The sequence below is a fragment of the Salmo trutta genome, unplaced genomic scaffold (genome assembly GCF_901001165.1).
Source record: "Salmo trutta unplaced genomic scaffold, fSalTru1.1, whole genome shotgun sequence".
NCBI classification, from domain to species: domain Eukaryota; kingdom Metazoa; phylum Chordata; class Actinopteri; order Salmoniformes; family Salmonidae; genus Salmo; species Salmo trutta.
This window is the reverse complement of record NW_021823237.1, coordinates 782,500-799,999: the sequence shown is the minus strand read 5'-3', so window position 1 is coordinate 799,999 and position 17,500 is coordinate 782,500.

Below are 17,500 nucleotides of genomic sequence, written 5' to 3'. Positions count from 1 at the left end.
AAAAAAATAACAAAACATGCCAAAACGCTGCTGTGTTGTTCAATGTACACTACCGTTCAAAAGTTTGGGGTCACTTAGAAATGTCCTCGTCCTTGTTTTTGAAAGAAAAGCAAATTTTTTGGCCATTAAAATAACATCAAATTGATCAGAAATACAGTGTAGACATTGTTAATGTTGTAAATGACTATTGTAGCTGGAAACGGCTGATTTTTAATGGGATATCTACATAGGCGTACAAAGGCCCGATGCTGGCCTCCTAGGAAGAGTTGCAAAGAAAAAGCCATTTCTCAAACTGGCCAATAAAAATAAAAGTTTAAGATGGGCAAAAGAACACAGACACTGGACAGAGGAACTCTGCCTAGAAGGCCAGCATCCCGGAGTCGCCTCTTCACTGTTGACGTTGAGACTGGTGTTTTGCGGGTACTATTTAATGAAGCTGCCAGTTTAATGAAGCTCTTTATCAAACTAGACACTCTAATGTACTTGTTCTCTTGCTCAGTTGTGCACCGGGGCCTCCCACTCCTCTTTCTATTCTGGTTAGAGCCAGTTTGTCCTGTTCTGTGAAGGGAGGAGTACACAGCGTTGTACGAGATCTTCAGTTTCTTGGCAATTTCTCATATGGAAACTACTTGTAGTTGTATAGTCTGTTAGTAACTCCACTCACTACTTGTAGTTGTATAGTCTGTTAGGAACTCCACTCACTACTTGTATAGTCTGTTAGTAACTCCACTCACTACTTGTAGCTGTATAGTCTGTTAGTAACTCCACTCACTACTTGTAGCTGTATAGTCTGTTAGTAACTCCACTCACTACCTGTATAGTCTGTTAGTAACTCCACTCACTACTTGTATAGTCTGTTAGTAACTCCACTCACTACTTGTAGTTGTATAGTCTGTTAGTAACTCCACTCACTACTTGTAGCTTTATAGTCTGTTAGTAACTCCACTCACTACCTGTATAGTCTGTTAGTAACTCCACTCACTACTTGTATAGTCTGTTAGTAACTCCACTCACTACTTGTAGTTGTATAGTCTGTTAGTAACTCCACTCACTACTTGTAGTTGTATAGTCTGTTAGTAACTCCACTCACTACTTGTAGCTGTATAGTCTGTTAGTAACTCTACTCACTACTTGTATAGTCTGTTAGTAACTCCACTCACTACTTGTATAGTCTGTTAGTAACTCCACTCACTACTTGTAGCTGTATAGTCTGTTAGTAACTCCACTCACTACTTGTATAGTCTGTTAGTAACTCCACTCACTACTTGTAGTTGTATAGTCTGTTAGTAACTCCACTCACTACTTGTAGCTGTATAGTCTGTTAGTAACTCCACTCACTACTTGTAGCTGTATAGTCTGTTAGTAACTCCACTCACTACTTGTATAGTCTGTTAGTAACTCCACTCACTACTTGTATAGTCTGTTAGTAACTCCACTCACTACTTGTAGTTGTATAGTCTGTTAGTAACTCCACTCACTACTTGTAGTTGTATAGTCTGTTAGTAACTCCACTCACTACTTGTAGTTGTATAGTCTGTTAGTAACTCCACTCACTACTTGTATAGTCTGTTAGTAACTCCACTCACTACCTGTAGCTGTATAGTCTGTTAGTAACTCCACTCACTACTTGTAGTTGTATAGTCTGTTAGTAACTCCACTCACTACTTGTAGTTGTATAGTCTGTTAGTAACTCCACTCACTACTTGTAGTTGTATAGTCTGTTAGTAACTCCACTCACTACTTGTATAGTCTGTTAGTAACTCCACTCACTACTTGTATAGTCTGTTAGTAACTCCACTCACTACTTGTAGTTGTATAGTCTGTTAGTAACTCCACTCACTACTTGTATAGTCTGTTAGTAACTCCACTCACTACCTGTATAGTCTGTTAGTAACTCCACTCACTACTTGTAGTTGTATAGTCTGTTAGTAACTCCACTCACTACTTGTAGCTGTATAGTCTGTTAGTAACTCCTCTCACTACTTGTAGTTGTATAGTCTGTTAGTAACTCCTCTCACTACTTGTAGCTGTATAGTCTGTTAGTAACTCAACTCACTACTTGTATAGTCTGTTAGTAACTCCTCTCACTACTTGTAGCTGTATAGTCTGTTAGTAACTCAACTCACTACTTGTATAGTCTGTTAGTAACTCCACTCACTACTTGTAGTTGTATAGTCTGTTAGTAACTCCACTCACTACTTGTATAGTCTGTTAGTAACTCCACTCACTACTTGTAGTTGTATAGTCTGTTAGTAACTCCACTCACTACTTGTAGTTGTATAGTCTGTTAGTAACTCCACTCACTACTTGTAGTTGTATAGTCTGTTAGTAACTCCACTCACTACTTGTAGCTGTATAGTCTGTTAGTAACTCCACTCACTACTTGTATAGTCTGTTAGTAACTCCACTCACTACATGTCGCAGCAGTATCCTGGCTAGCCAATAGAAAGGCAGTGGGCTGCAACAGTATCTTGGCTGGCCAATAGAAAGGCAGTGGGCTGCAGCAGTATCCTGGCTAGCCAATAGAAAGGCAGTGGACTGCAGCAGTATCCTGGCTGGCCAATAGAAAGGCAGTGGGCTGCAGCAGTATCCTGGCTGGCCAATAGTCAGTATCCTGGCTGGCCAATAGTCAGTATCCTGGCTGGCCAATAGACAGGATCCTGGCTGGCCAATAGACAGTATCCTGGCTGGCCAATAGACAGTATCCTGGCTGGCCAATAGACAGTATCCTGGCTGGCCAACAGACAGTATCCTGGCTGGCCAATAGACAGTATCCTGGCTGGCCAATAGAAAGGCAGTGGGCTGCAGCAGTATCCTGGCTGGCCAATAGAAAGGCAGTGGGCTGCAGCAGTATCCTGGCTGGCCAATAGCCAGTATCCTGGCTGGCCAATAGACAGTATCCTGGCTGGCCAATAGTCAGTATCCTGGCTGGCCAATAGACAGTATCCTGGCTGGCCAATAGACAGTATCCTGGCTGGCCAATGGCTGGCCAATAGACAGTATCCTGGCTGGCCAATAGTCAGTATCCTGGCTGGCCAATAGACAGTATCCTGGCTGGCCAATAGTCAGTATCCTGGCTGGCCAATAGACAGTATCCTGGCTGGCCAATAGACAGTATCCTGGCTGGCCAATAGACAGTATCCTGGCTGGCCAATAGACAGTATCCTGGCTGGCCAATAGACAGTATCCTGGCTGGCCAATAGACAGTATCCTGGCTGGCCAATAAACAGTATCCTGGCTGGCCAATAAACAGTATCCTGGCTGGCCAATAGACAGTATCCTGGCTGGCCAATAGTCAGTATCCTGGCTGGCCAATGGCTGGCCAATAGACACTATCCTGGCTGGCCAATAGTCAGTATCCTGGCTGGCCAATAGACAGTATCCTGGCTGGCCAATAGACAGTATCCTGGCTGGCCAATAGTCAGTATCCTGGCTGGCCAATAGACAGTATCCTGGCTGGCCAATAGACAGTATCCTGGCTGGCCAATAGTCAGTATCCTGGCTGGCCAATAGACAGTATCCTGGCTGGCCAATAGTCAGTATCCTGGCTGGCCAATAGTCAGTAACCTGGCTGGCCAATAGACAGTATCCTGGCTGGCCAATAGACAGTATCCTGGCTGGCCAATAGTCAGTATCCTGGCTGGCCAATAAACAGTATCCTGGCTGGCCAATAGACAGTATCCTGGCTGGCCAATAGACAGTATCCTGGCTGGCCAATAGACAGTATCCTGGCTGGCCAATAGACAGTATCCTGGCTGGCCAATAGACAGTATCCTGGCTGGCCAATAGACAGTATCCTGGCTGGCCAATAGTCAGTATCCTGGCTGGCCAATAGACAGTGTCTTGGCTGGCCAATAGTCAGTATCCTGGCTGGCCAATAGTCAGTATCCTGGCTGGCCAATAGTCAGTATCCTGGCTGGCCAATAGACAGTATCCTGGCTGGCCAATAGACAGTATCCTGGCTGGCCAATAGTCAGTATCCTGGCTGGCCAATAGTCAGTATCCTGGCTAGCCAATAGTCAGTATCCTGGCTAGCCAATAGTCAGTATCCTGGCTGGCCAATAGACAGTATCCTGGCTGGCCAATAGACAGTATCCTGGCTGGCCAATAGACAGTATCCTGGCTGGCCAATAGACAGTATCCTGGCTGGCCAATAGACAGTATCCTGGCTGGCCAATAGACAGTGTCCTGGCTGTTCCTCCTTGTAATGCTGCGTCTCACCACAGATACCAAGCCCCTCAGTTCCTGCTCCCCACGGCAACAAGGACAGTGGAGCCCCCTCCTCAGCAAGCCAATGAGCCCCTCTCCTAGTCCTCACCATGGTAACGGGTCACGCCAGGCAGGAGAGAGAGTCCCGCCCCTCTCTGTGTGTTAGGATTCTAGTATATATACACACGTCTCTATGGTAACAGAGCAACACAGAGAGAGGATTCTAGTATATACACGTCTCTATGGTAACAGAGCAATACTGAGAGAGGATTCTAGTATATACACGTCTCTATGGTAACAGAGCAATACTGAGAGAGGATTCTAGTATATACACGTCTCTATGGTAACAGAGCAACACAGAGAGGATTCTAGTATATACACGTCTCTATGGTAACAGAGCAACACTGAGAGAGGATTCTAGTATATTCACGTCTCTATGGTAACAGAGCAGCACAGAGAGGATTCTAGTATATACACGTCTCTATGGTAACAGAGCAATACTGAGAGAGGATTCTAGTATATACACGTCTCTATGGTAACAGAACAATACTGAGAGAGGATTGTAGTATATACACGTCTCTATGGTAACAGAGCAACACAGAGAGGATTCTAGTATATACACATGTCTCTATGGTAACAGAACAATACTGAGAGAGGATTGTAGTATATACACGTCTCTATGGTAACAGAGCAATACTGAGAGAGGATTCTAGTATATATACACGTCTCTATGGTAACAGAACACAGAGAGGATTCTAGTATATACACGTCTCTATGGTAACAGAACAAGACAGAGAGGATTCTAGTATATACACGTCTCTATGGTAACAGAGCAACACTGAGAGAGGATTGTAGTATATACACGTTTCTATGGTAACAGAGGAACACAGAGAGAGGATTCTAGTATATACACGTCTCTATGGTAACAGAGCAATACTGAAAGAGGATTCTAGTATATACACGTCTCTATGGTAACAGAGCAACACAGAGAGGATTCTAGTATATACACGTCTCTATGGTAACAGAGCAATACTGAGAGAGGATTCTAGTATATACATGTCTCTATGGTAACAGAGCAACACCGAGAGGATTCTAGTATATACACGTCTCTATGGTAACAGGGAAATACTGAGAGAGGATTCTAGTATATATACACGTCTCTATGGTAACAGAACAATACTGAGAGAGGATTCTAGTATATACACGTCTCCATGGTAACAGAGCAACACAGAGAGGATTCTAGTATATACACGTCTCTATGGTAACAGAGCAACACAGAGAGGATTGTAGTATATACACGTCTCTATGGTAACAGAGCAACACAGAGAGGATTCTAGTATATACACGTCTCTATGGTAACAGAGCAGCACAGAGAGTATTCTAGTATATACACGTCTCTATGGTAACAGAGCAATACTGAGAGAGGATTCTGGTATAAACACATCTCTATGGTAACAGAGCAACACAGAGAGGATTCTAGTATATACACGTCTCTATGGTAACAGAGGATAAGTCCTAACTGCCTGGCTGGGTTAGGGGACACAGCTGTTGGCATATCATGCAAACACAAAGTTCCCTGCACATTGAGCCAAGCTTGGAGAGAAGCCAATGAAAAGCTAAATCATTGTGGGACACCACTAGCTTCCATGCTGGCTGGTCGAGGACCACAGAGTCAATATTCAAAATCCTCTTCACCAAGTCACCCTGCTGTAATGACTAAACCTACTGGACCTCGTTAATGTTCCCGCGGACCGGCCTGGTCTACAGGTCCTACTGGACCTCGTTAATGTTCCCGCGGACCGGCCTCGTCTACAGGTCCTACTGGACCTCGTTAATGTTCTCACGGACCGGCCGCGACTACAGGACCTCGTTAATGTTCCCGCGGACCGGCCTCGTCTACAGGTCCTACTGGACCTCGTTAATGTTCCCGCGGACCGGCCTCGTCTACAGGTCCAACTGGATCTCGTTAATGTTCCCACGGACCGGCCTCGTCTACAGGCCCTACTGGACCTCGTTAATGTTCCCACGGACCGGCCTCGTCTACAGGTCCTACTGGACCTCGTTAATGTTCCCACGGACCGGCCTCGTCTACAGGTCCAACTGGACCTCGTTAATGTTCCCACGGACCGGCCTGGTCTACAGGTCCTAGTTAATGTTCCCGCGGACCGGCCTCGTCTACAGGACCTAGTTAATGTTCCCGCGGACCGGCCTCGTCTACAGGTCCTACTGGACCTCGTTAATGTTCCCACGGACCGGCCTCGTCTACAGGTCCAACTGGACCTCGTTAATGTTCCCACGGACCGGCCTCGTCTACAGGACCTACTGGACCTCGTTAATGTTCCCACGGACCGGCCTCGTATACAGGTCCTACTGGACCTCGTTAATGTTCCCGCGGACCGGCCTCGTCTACAGGTCCTACTGGACCTCGTTAATGTTCCCACGGACCGGCCTCGTCTACAGGTCCTACTGGACCTCGTTAATGTTCCCACGGACCGGCCTGGTCTACAGGACCTACTGGACCTCGTTAATGTTCCCACGGACCGGCCTCGTATACAGGTCCAACTGGACCTCGTTAATGTTCCCGCGGACCGGCCTCGTCTACAGGTCCTACTGGACCTCGTTAATGTTCCCACGGACCGGCCTCGTCTACAGGGAGACAGTTCCAACCAGGAAGGACACCTGGCCCACTGACACCCTACTAGGTATGAATGATTGATGAACAGAACGAGCTGCTGTGTTCTCATTGAGGTCAGAGACAGAGAGACAGAGAGAGAGAGACAGGCTGGCGGCTTCAGCATGGCTCCTCAGAGCCAGATACAGAGAGAGAGAGAGAGAGAGCCAGATACAGAGAGAGAGAGAGAGAGAGAGAGCCAGATACAGAGAGAGAGAGAGAGAGAGAGAGCCAGATACAGAGAGAGAGAGAGAGAGAGAGCCAGATACAGAGAGAGAGAGAGAGAGAGCCAGATACAGAGAGAGAGAGAGAGAGAGAGAGCCAGATACAGACAGACAGACAGACAGACAGACAGACAGACAGACAGACAGACAGACAGACAGAGAGAGAGAGCCAGATACAGACAGACAGACAGACAGACAGACAGACAGACAGACAGACAGACAGACAGACAGACAGACAGACAGACAGAGAGAGAGAGAGAGAGAGAGAGAGAGACAGACAGGCTGGCGGCTTCAGCATGGCCCCTCAGGGTCAGATACAGACAGAGAGAGAGAGAGAGAGAGAGAGACAGGCTGGTTGGTGGCTTCAGCATGGCCCCTCAGAGTCAGAGACAGACAGACAGACTTTCACTAGCCATCTGAGGGGCTATGCTGTCTGTCTGTCTGTCTGTCTGTCTGTCTGTCTGTCTGTCTGTCTGTCTGTAACCATGGCTGTCTGTCTGTTTGTCTCTGTCCGTAACCATGGTGTCTGTCTGTTTGAATCTGTCCGTAACCATGGTGTCTGTCTGTCTGTTTGTCTCTGTGCGTAACCATGGTGTCTGTCTGTTTGTCTGTCTGTAACCATGGTGTCTGTCTATTTGTCTCTGTCCGTAACCATGGTGTCTGTCTGTCTGTCTGTCTGTCTGTCTGTCTGTCTGTCTCTGTCCGTAACCATGGTGTCTGTCTGTCTGTCTGTCTGTCTCTGTCCGTAACCATGGTGTCTGTCTGTCTGTTTGTCTCTGTCCGTAACCATGGTGTCTGTCTGTTTGTCTCTGTCCGTAACCATGGCTGTCTGTCTGTCCGTAACCATGGTGTCTGTCTGTCCGTAACCATGGTGTCTGTCTGTTTATCTCTGTCCGTAACCATGGCTGTATGTCTGTCTGTCTCCATCAGCAAAGCCTCATATTTATCATCAGGATAACCTGCATGTCTCTAATCTGCCTCTCCACTACTCATGCAAATACAGCCCTAACTACCTTACAGACGCAGCCCTAACTACAGTACAGACGCAGCCCTAACTACAGTACAGACGCAGCCCTAACTACAGTACAGACGCAGCCCTAACTACCTTACAGACGCAGCCCTAACTACCTTACAGACGCAGCCCTAACTACAGTACAGACGCAGCCCTAACTACAGTACAGACGCAGCCCTAACTGCCTTACAGATGCAGCCCTAACTACAGTACAGACGCAGCCCTAACTACAGTACAGACGCAGCCCTAACTACCTTACAGACGCAGCCCTAACTACTAGACCTATAATAACCAGACTATACAGCTGATTCTACTGTAGGTAGACCTATAATAACCAGACTATACAGCTACTGTAGGTAGACCTATAATAACCAGACTATACAGCTGATTATACTGTAGGTAGACCTATAATAACCAGACTATACAGCTGATTCTACTGTAGGTAGATCTATAATAACCAGACTATACAGCTGATTCTACTGTAGGTAGATCTATAATAACCAGACTATACAGCTGATTCTACTGTAGGCAGACCTATAATAACCAGCCTATACAGCTACTGTAGGTAAACCTATAATAGCCAGACTATACAGCTGATTCTACTGTAGGTAGACCTATAATAACCAGACTATACAGCTACTGTAGGTAGACCTGTAATAACCAGACTATACAGCTGATTCTACTGTAGGTAGACCTGTAATAACCAGACTATACAGCTGATTCTACTGTAGGTAGACCTATAATAACCAGACTATACAGCTACTGTAGGTAGACCTATAATAACCAGACTATACAGCTGATTATACTGTAGGTAGACCTATAATAACCAGACTATACAGCTGATTCTACTGTAGGTAGACCTATAATAACCAGACTATACAGCTACTGTAGGTAGACCTATAATAACCAGACTATACAGCTGATTCTACTGTAGGTAGACCTATAATAACCAGACTATACAGCTGATTCTACTGTAGGTAGACCTATAATAACCAGACTATACAGCTGATTCTACTGTAGGTAGCCCTATAATAACCAGACTATACAGCTGATTCTACTGTAGGTAGCCCTATAATAACAAGACTATACAGCTGATTCTACTGTAGGTAGACCTGTAATAACCAGACTATACAGCTGATTCTACTGTAGGTAGACCTATAATAACCAGACTATACAGCTGATTCTACTGTAGGTAGACCTATAATAACCAGACTATACAGCTGATTCTACTGTAGATATACCTATAATAACCAGACTATACAGCTGATTATACTGTAGGTAGACCTATAATAACCAGACTATACAGCTGATTCTACTGTAGGTAGACCTATAATAACCAGTCTATACAGCTACTGTAGGTAAACCTATAATAACCAGACTATACAGCTACTGTAGGTAGACCTATAATAACCAGACTATACAGCTGATTCTACTGTAGGTAGACCTATAATAACCAGACTATACAGCTACTGTAGGTAGACCTATAATAACCAGACTATACAGCTGATTCTACTGTAGGTAGACCTATAATAACCAGACTATACAGCTACTGTAGGTAGACCTATAATAACCAGACTATACAGCTGATTCTACTGTAGGTAGACCTATAATAACCAGACTATACAGCTGATTCTACTGTAGGTAGACCTATAATAACCAGACTATACAGCTACTGTAGGTAGACCTATAATAACCAGACTATACAGCTGATTCTACTGTAGGTAGACCTATAATAACCAGACTATACAGCTGATTCTACTGTAGGTAGACCTATAATAACCAGACTATACAGCTGATTCTACTGTAGATATACCTATAATAACCAGACTATACAGCTGATTATACTGTAGGTAGACCTATAATAACCAGACTATACAGCTGATTCTACTGTAGGTAGACCTATAATAACCAGTCTATACAGCTACTGTAGGTAAACCTATAATAACCAGACTATACAGCTGAGTCTACTGTAGGTAGACCTATAATAACCAGACTATACAGCTACTGTAGGTAGACCTATAATAACCAGACTATACAGCTGATTCTACTGTAGGTAGACCTATAATAACCAGACTATACAGCTACTGTAGGTAGACCTATAATAACCAGACTATACAGCTGATTCTACTGTAGGTAGACCTATAATAACCAGACTATACAGCTACTGTAGGTAGACCTATAATAACCAGGACTATACAGCTGATTATACTGTAGGTAGACCTATAATAACCAGACTATACAGCTGATTCTACTGTAGGTAGACCTATAATAACCAGACTATACAGCTACTGTAGGTAGACCTATAATAACCAGACTATACAGCTGATTCTACTGTAGGTAGACCTATAATAACCAGACTATACAGCTGATTCTACTGTAGGTAGACCTATAATAACCAGACTATACAGCTGATTCTACTGTAGGTAGCCCTATAATAACCAGACTATACAGCTGATTCTACTGTAGGTAGACCTATAATAACCAGACTATACAGCTAATTCTACTGTAGATAGACCTATAATAACCAGACTATACAGCTGATTATACTGTAGGTAGACCTATAATAACCAGACTATACAGCTGATTCTACTGTAGGTAGACCTATAATAACCAGACTATACAGCTACTGTAGGTAGACCTATAATAACCAGACTATACAGCTGATTCTACTGTAGGTAGACCTATAATAACCAGACTATACAGCTGATTCTACTGTAGGTAGACCTATAATAACCAGACTATACAGCTACTGTAGGTAGACCTATAATAACCAGACTATACAGCTAGGCTACTGTACTGCCAGGTATCTGTATTCCCAGGTAGGAACAGAGGTCAAAGCAGACTGTATTTGCTGAACCCAGAGCCGTAATGGATGCTATTATTACCTGCTGGGCTGCTGAACCCAGAGCCGTAATGGATGATATTATTACCTGCTGGGCTGCTGAACCCAGAGCCGTAATGGATGATATTATTACCTGCTGGGCTGCTGAACCCAGAGCCGTAATGGATGATATTATTACCTGCTGGGCTGCTGAACCCAGAGCCGTAATGGATGATATTATTACCTGCTGGGCTGCTGAACCCAGAGCCGTAATGGATGATATTACCTGCTGGGCTACTGTACTGCCAGGTAGGAACAGAGATCAAAGCAGACTGTATTTGCTGAACCCAGAGCCGTAATGGATGCTATTATTACCTGCTGGGCTACTGTACTGCCAGGTAGGAACAGAGATCAAAGCAGACTGTATTTGCCGAACCCAGAGCCGTAATGGATGATATTATTACCTGCGGTTGATATGTGGAAGATTAGACTTCAATATATCGACTGGGTAAACAGAAGGGGAGGGGCCTAAAGTTGCTATGGAAATGAAAATAAACAGGGGGAAGGGCCTAAAGTTGCTATGGAAATGAAAATAAACAGAAGGGGAAGGGCCAAAAGTTGCTATGGAAATGAAAATAAAAACAGGTTGTGAAGGTCAGATGTAGTCGTTCTGAGAGGCTATGTACCAGGCTACGCTACGCTGCAGAGAGGCTATGTACCAGGCTACGCTACGCTGCAGAGAGGCTATGTACCAGGCTACGCTACGCTGCAGAGAGGCTATGTAACAGGCTACGCTACGCTGCAGAGAGGCTATGTAACAGGCTACGCTGCAGAGAGGCTATGTACCAGGCTACGCTACGCTGCAGAGAGGCTATGTACCAGGCTACGCTGCAGAGAGGCTATGTAACAGGCTACGCTGCAGAGAGGCTATGTAACAGGCTACGCTACGCTGCAGAGAGGCTATGTAACAGGCTACGCTGCAGAGAGGCTATGTACCAGGCTACGCTACGCTGCAGAGAGGCTATGTAACAGGCTACGCTACGCTGCAGAGAGGCTATGTAACAGGCTACGCTGTGCTGCAGAGAGGCTATGTAACAGGCTACGCTACGCTGCAGAGAGGCTATGTACCAGGCTACGCTACGCTGCAGAGAGGCTATGTACCAGGCTACGCTACGCTGCAGAGAGGCTGTGTACCAGGCTACGCTACGCTGCAGAGAGGCTATGTAACAGGCTACGCTGCAGAGAGGCTATGTAACAGGCTACGCTACGCTGCAGAGAGGCTATGTAACAGGCTACGCTACGCTGCAGAGAGGCTATGTACCAGGCTACGCTACGCTGCAGAGAGGCTATGTACCAGGCTACGCTACGCTGCAGAGAGGCTATGTACCAGGCTACGCTACGCTGCAGAGAGGCTATGTACCAGGCTACGCTACGCTGCAGAGAGGCTATGTACCAGGCTACGCTACGCTGCAGAGAGGCTATGTAACAGGCTACGCTACGCTGCAGAGAGGCTATGTAACAGGCTACGCTACGCTGCAGAGAGGCTATGTAACAGGCTACGCTACGCTGCAGAGAGGCTATGTAACAGGCTACGCTGTGCTGCAGAGAGGCTATGTAACAGGCTACGCTACTCTGTGCTGTAGAGAGGCTATGTAAGAGGCTACGCTGTGCTGTAGAGAGGCTATGTAACAGGCTACGCTACGCTGCAGAGAGGCTATGTAACAGGCTACGCCGTGCTGCAGAGAGGCTATGTAACAGGCTACGCTACGCTGCAGAGAGGCCATGTAACAGGCTACGCTACGCTGCAGAGAGGCTATGTAACAGGCTACGCTGCAGAGAGGCTATGTAACAGGCTACGCTACGCTGCAGAGAGGCTATGTAACAGGCTACGCTGCAGAGAGGCTATGTAACAGGCTACGCTACGCTGCAGAGGGGCTATGTAACAGGCTACGCTACGCTGCAGAGAGGCTATGTAACAGGCTAAGCTACGCTGCAGAGAGGCTATGTAACAGGCTACGCTACGCTGCAGAGAGGCTATGTAACAGGCTACGCTACGCTGCAGAGAGGCTATGTAACAGGCTACGCTACGCTGCAGAGCGGCTATGTAACAGGCTACGCTACGCTGCAGAGCGGCTATGTAACAGGCTACGCTACGCTGCAGAGAGGCTATGTAACAGGCTACGCTATGCTGCAGAGAGGCTATGTAACAGGCTACGCTGCAGAGAGGCTATGTAACAGGCTACGCTGTGCTGCAGAGAGGCTATGTAACAGGCTACGCTGTGCGCAGGGAGGCTATGTAACAGGCTACGCTGTGCTGCAGAGAGGCTATGTAACAGGCTACGCTGTGCTGCAGACAGGCTATGTAACAGGCTACGCTACGCTGCAGAGAGGCTATGTAACAGGCTACGCCGTGCTGCAGAGAGGCTATGTAACAGGCTACGCCGTGCTGCAGAGAGGCTATGTAACAGGCTACGCTGCAGAGAGGCTATGTAACAGGCTACGCTGCAGAGAGGCTATGTAACAGGCTACGCTGCAGAGAGGCTATGTAACAGGCTACGCTGCAGAGAGGCTATGTAACAGGCTACGCTGCAGAGAGGATATGTAACAGGCTACGCTGTGCTGCATATAACAGGCTTAATGAGAGCCACACAGCTACTTATCACTGTTTACCCTGGGAGGGGCTGGAGGCAGGGCTGGAGGCAGGGCAGGGGGTTGGAGGCAGGGCTGGGGGCTGGAGGCAGGGCTGGAGGCAGGGCAGGGGGCTGGAGGCAGGGCTGGGGGCTGGAGGCAGGGCTGGGGGCTGGAGGCAGGGCTGGAGGCAGGGCAGGGCAGGAGGCTGGAGGTAGGGCTGGGGGCTGGGCAGGGGGCTGTACGTAGAGCAGGGGGCTGGAGGCAAGGCAGGGGGCTGGAAGCAGGGCAGGGGGCTGTAGGTAGGGCAGGGGGCTGGAGGTAGGGCAGGGGGCTGGAGGCAGGGCAGGGGGGCTGGAGGCAGGGGGCTGGAGGCAGAGCAGGGGGCTGGAGGCAGGGCAGGGGGCTGGAGGCAGGGCAGGGGGCTGTAGGTAGGGGAGGGGGCTGTAGGCTGGAGGCAGGGCAGGAGGCAGGGCTGGGGGCTGGAGGCAGGGCTGGAGGCAGGGCAGGGGGCTGGAGGCAGGGCTGGGGGCTGGAGGCAGGGCTGGGGGCTGGAGGCAGGGCTGGAGGCAGGGCAGGGCAGGAGGCTGGAGGTAGGGCTGGGGGCTGGGCAGGGGGCTGTACGTAGAGCAGGGGGCTGGAGGCAAGGCAGGGGGCTGGAAGCAGGGCAGGGGGCTGTAGGTAGGGCAGGGGGCTGGAGGTAGGGCAGGGGGCTGGAGGCAGGGCAGGGGGCTGGAGGCAGGGGGCTGGAGGCAGAGCAGGGGGCTGGAGGCAGGGCAGGGGGCTGGAGGCAGGGCAGGGGGCTGTAGGTAGGGGAGGGGGCTGTAGGCTGGAGGCAGGGCAGGAGGCTGGAGGTAGGGCAGGGGGCTGGAGGCTGGAGGCAGGGGGCTGGAGGCAGGGCAGGGGGCTGGAGGCTGGAGGCAGGGCAGGGGGCTGGAGGCTGGAGGCAGGGCAGGGGGCTGGAGGCAGGGCAGGGGGCTGGAGGTAGGGCTGGAGGCTTGGCAGGATGCTGGGCTAAAGGCAGGGCAGGAGGCTAGGCAGGACGCTGGGCTGAGCGAAAGACAGGGCAGGAGGCTTGGCAGGACACTGGGCTGGGCTAAAGACAGGGCAGGAGGCTTGGCAGGACACTGGGCTGGAATAAAGACAGGGCAGGAGGCCGGGCAGGACGCTGGGCTGGGCTAAAGGCAGGGCAGGAGGCTAGGCAGGACACTGGGCTGGGCTAAAGACAGGGCAGGAGGCTTGGCAGGACACTGGGCTGGGCTAAAGACAGGGCAGGAGGCTTGGCAGGACGCTGGGCTGGGTTAAAGACAGGGCAGGAGGCCGGGCAGGACACTAGGCTGGGCTAAAGACAGGGCAGGAGGCCGGGCAGGACGCTGGGCTGGGGTAAAGACAGGGCAGGAGGCTTGGCAGGACACTGGGCTGGGCTAAAGACAGGGCAGGAGGCCTGGCAGGAGGCTGGGCAGGACGCTGGGCTGGGCTAAAGACAGGGCAGGAGGCCTGGCAGGAGGCTGGGCAGGACGCTGGGCTGGGCTAAAGACAGGGCAGGACGCTGGGCTGGGCTAAAGACAGGGCAGGAGGCTTGGCAGGACACTAGGCTGGGCTAAAGACAGGGCAGGACGCTGGGCTGGGCTAAAGACAGGGCAGGAGGCCTGGCAGGAGGCTGGGCAGGACGCTGGGCTGGGTTAAAGACAGGGCAGGAGGCTGGGCTGGGCTAAAGACAGGGCAGGAGGCCTGGCAGGAGGCCTGGCAGGACGCTGGGCTGACACAATGTACACTGTGTTTTAACTCTCTATCTCCTCTGGTCCTTTTCACAAGCAGCTTCCAACCGTTTAATTATTAACCAGAAAGAAAATGTGTTTGATTGTGCCATTATCTGAGGAGGAACAAAATGAAGCCAGGATTGTGTGTGTGTGTGTGTGTGTGTGTGTGTGTGTGTGTGTGTGAGTCATTGTGACATCACCAATGCAAAACAGAACCACCTGCAAATAAAAAGAGCCAGCCAATCATATCGACCGCATCGCTGCTTTCACCTGACATCATCAGGTATGGAACACAAAGTCCCAACCGCTGGACGATTCTGGGGTTACATCCCACATGGTACCCCATTCTCTACCGCTGGACCATTCTGGGGTTACATCCCACCCCATTCTCTACCGCTGGACCATTCTGGAGTTACACCCCACCCCATTCTCTACCGCTGGTCCATTCTGGGGTTACATCCCACATGGTACCCCATTCTCTACCGCTGGACCATTCTGGGGTTACATCCCACATGGTACCCCATTCTCTACCGCTGGACCATTCTGGGGTTACATCCCACATGGTGCCCCATTCTCTACCGCTGGACCATTCTGGGGTTACATCCCACCTCATTCTCTACCGCTGGTCCATTCTGGGGTTACATCCCACATGGTACCCCATTCTCTACCGCTGGACCATTCTGGGGTTACATCCCACATGGTACCCCATTCTCTACCGCTGGACCATTCTGGGGTTACATCCCACCCCATTCTCTACCGCTGGACCATTCTGGGGTTACATCCCACATGGTACCCCATTCTCTACCGCTGGACCATTCTGGGGTTACATCCCACATGGTACCCCATTCTCTACCGCTGGTCCATTCTGGGGTTACATCCCACATGGTACCCCATTCTCTACCGCTGGACCATTCTGGGGTTACACCCCACCCCATTCTCTACCGCTGGTCCATTCTGGGGTTACATCCCACATGGTACCCCATTCTCTACCGCTGGACCATTCTGGGGTTACATCCCACCCCATTCTCTACCGCTGGACCATTCTGGGGTTACATCCCACATGGTGCCCCATTCTCTACCGCTGGTCCATTCTGGGGTTACATCCCACATGGTACCCCATTCTCTACCGCTGGACCATTCTGGGTTACATCCCACATGGTACCCCATTCTCTACCGCTGGACCATTCTGGGGTTACATCCCACATGGTACCCCATTCTCTACCGCTGGACCATTCTGGGGTACATCCCACATGGTACCCCATTCTCTACCGCTGGACCATTCTGGGGTTACATCCCACATGGTACCCCATTCTCTACCGCTGGTCCATTCTGGGGTTACATCCCACATGGTACCCCATTCTCTACCGCTGGACCATTCTGGGGTTACATCCCACATGGTACCCCATTCTCTACCGCTGGACCATTCTGGGGTTACATCCCACATGGTACCCCATTCTCTACCGCTGGACCATTCTAGGGTTACATCCCACATGGTACCCCATTCTCTACCGCTGGACCATTCTGGGGTTACATCCCACATGGTACCCCATTCTCTACCGCTGGACCATTTATGGGGTTACATCCCACATGGTACCCCATTCTCTACCGCTGGTCCATTCTGGGGTTACATCCCACATGGGTACCCCATTCTCTACCGCTGGACCATTCTGGGGTTACATCCCACATGGTGCCCCATTCTCTACCGCTGGACCATTCTGGGGCTACATCCCACCCCATTCTCTACCGCTGGACCATTCTGGGGTTACATCCCACCCCATTCTCCACCGCTGGTCCATTCTGGGGCTACATCCCACCCCATTCTCTACCGCTGGACCATTCTGGGGCTACATCCCACCCCATTCTCTACCGCTGAACCATTCTGGGGTTACATCCCACCCCATTCTCTACCGCTGGACCATTCTGGGGTTACATCCCACATGGTACCCCATTCTCTACCGCGGGACCATTCTGGGGTTACATCCCACATGGTACCCCATTCTCTACCGCTGGACCATTCTGGGGTTACATCCCACATGGTACCCCATTCTCTACCGCTGGTCCATTCTGGGGTTACATCCCACCCCATTCTCTACCGCTGGACCATTCTGGGGTTACATCCCACCCCATTCTCTACCGCTGGACCATTCTGGGGTTACATCCCACCCCATTCTCTAC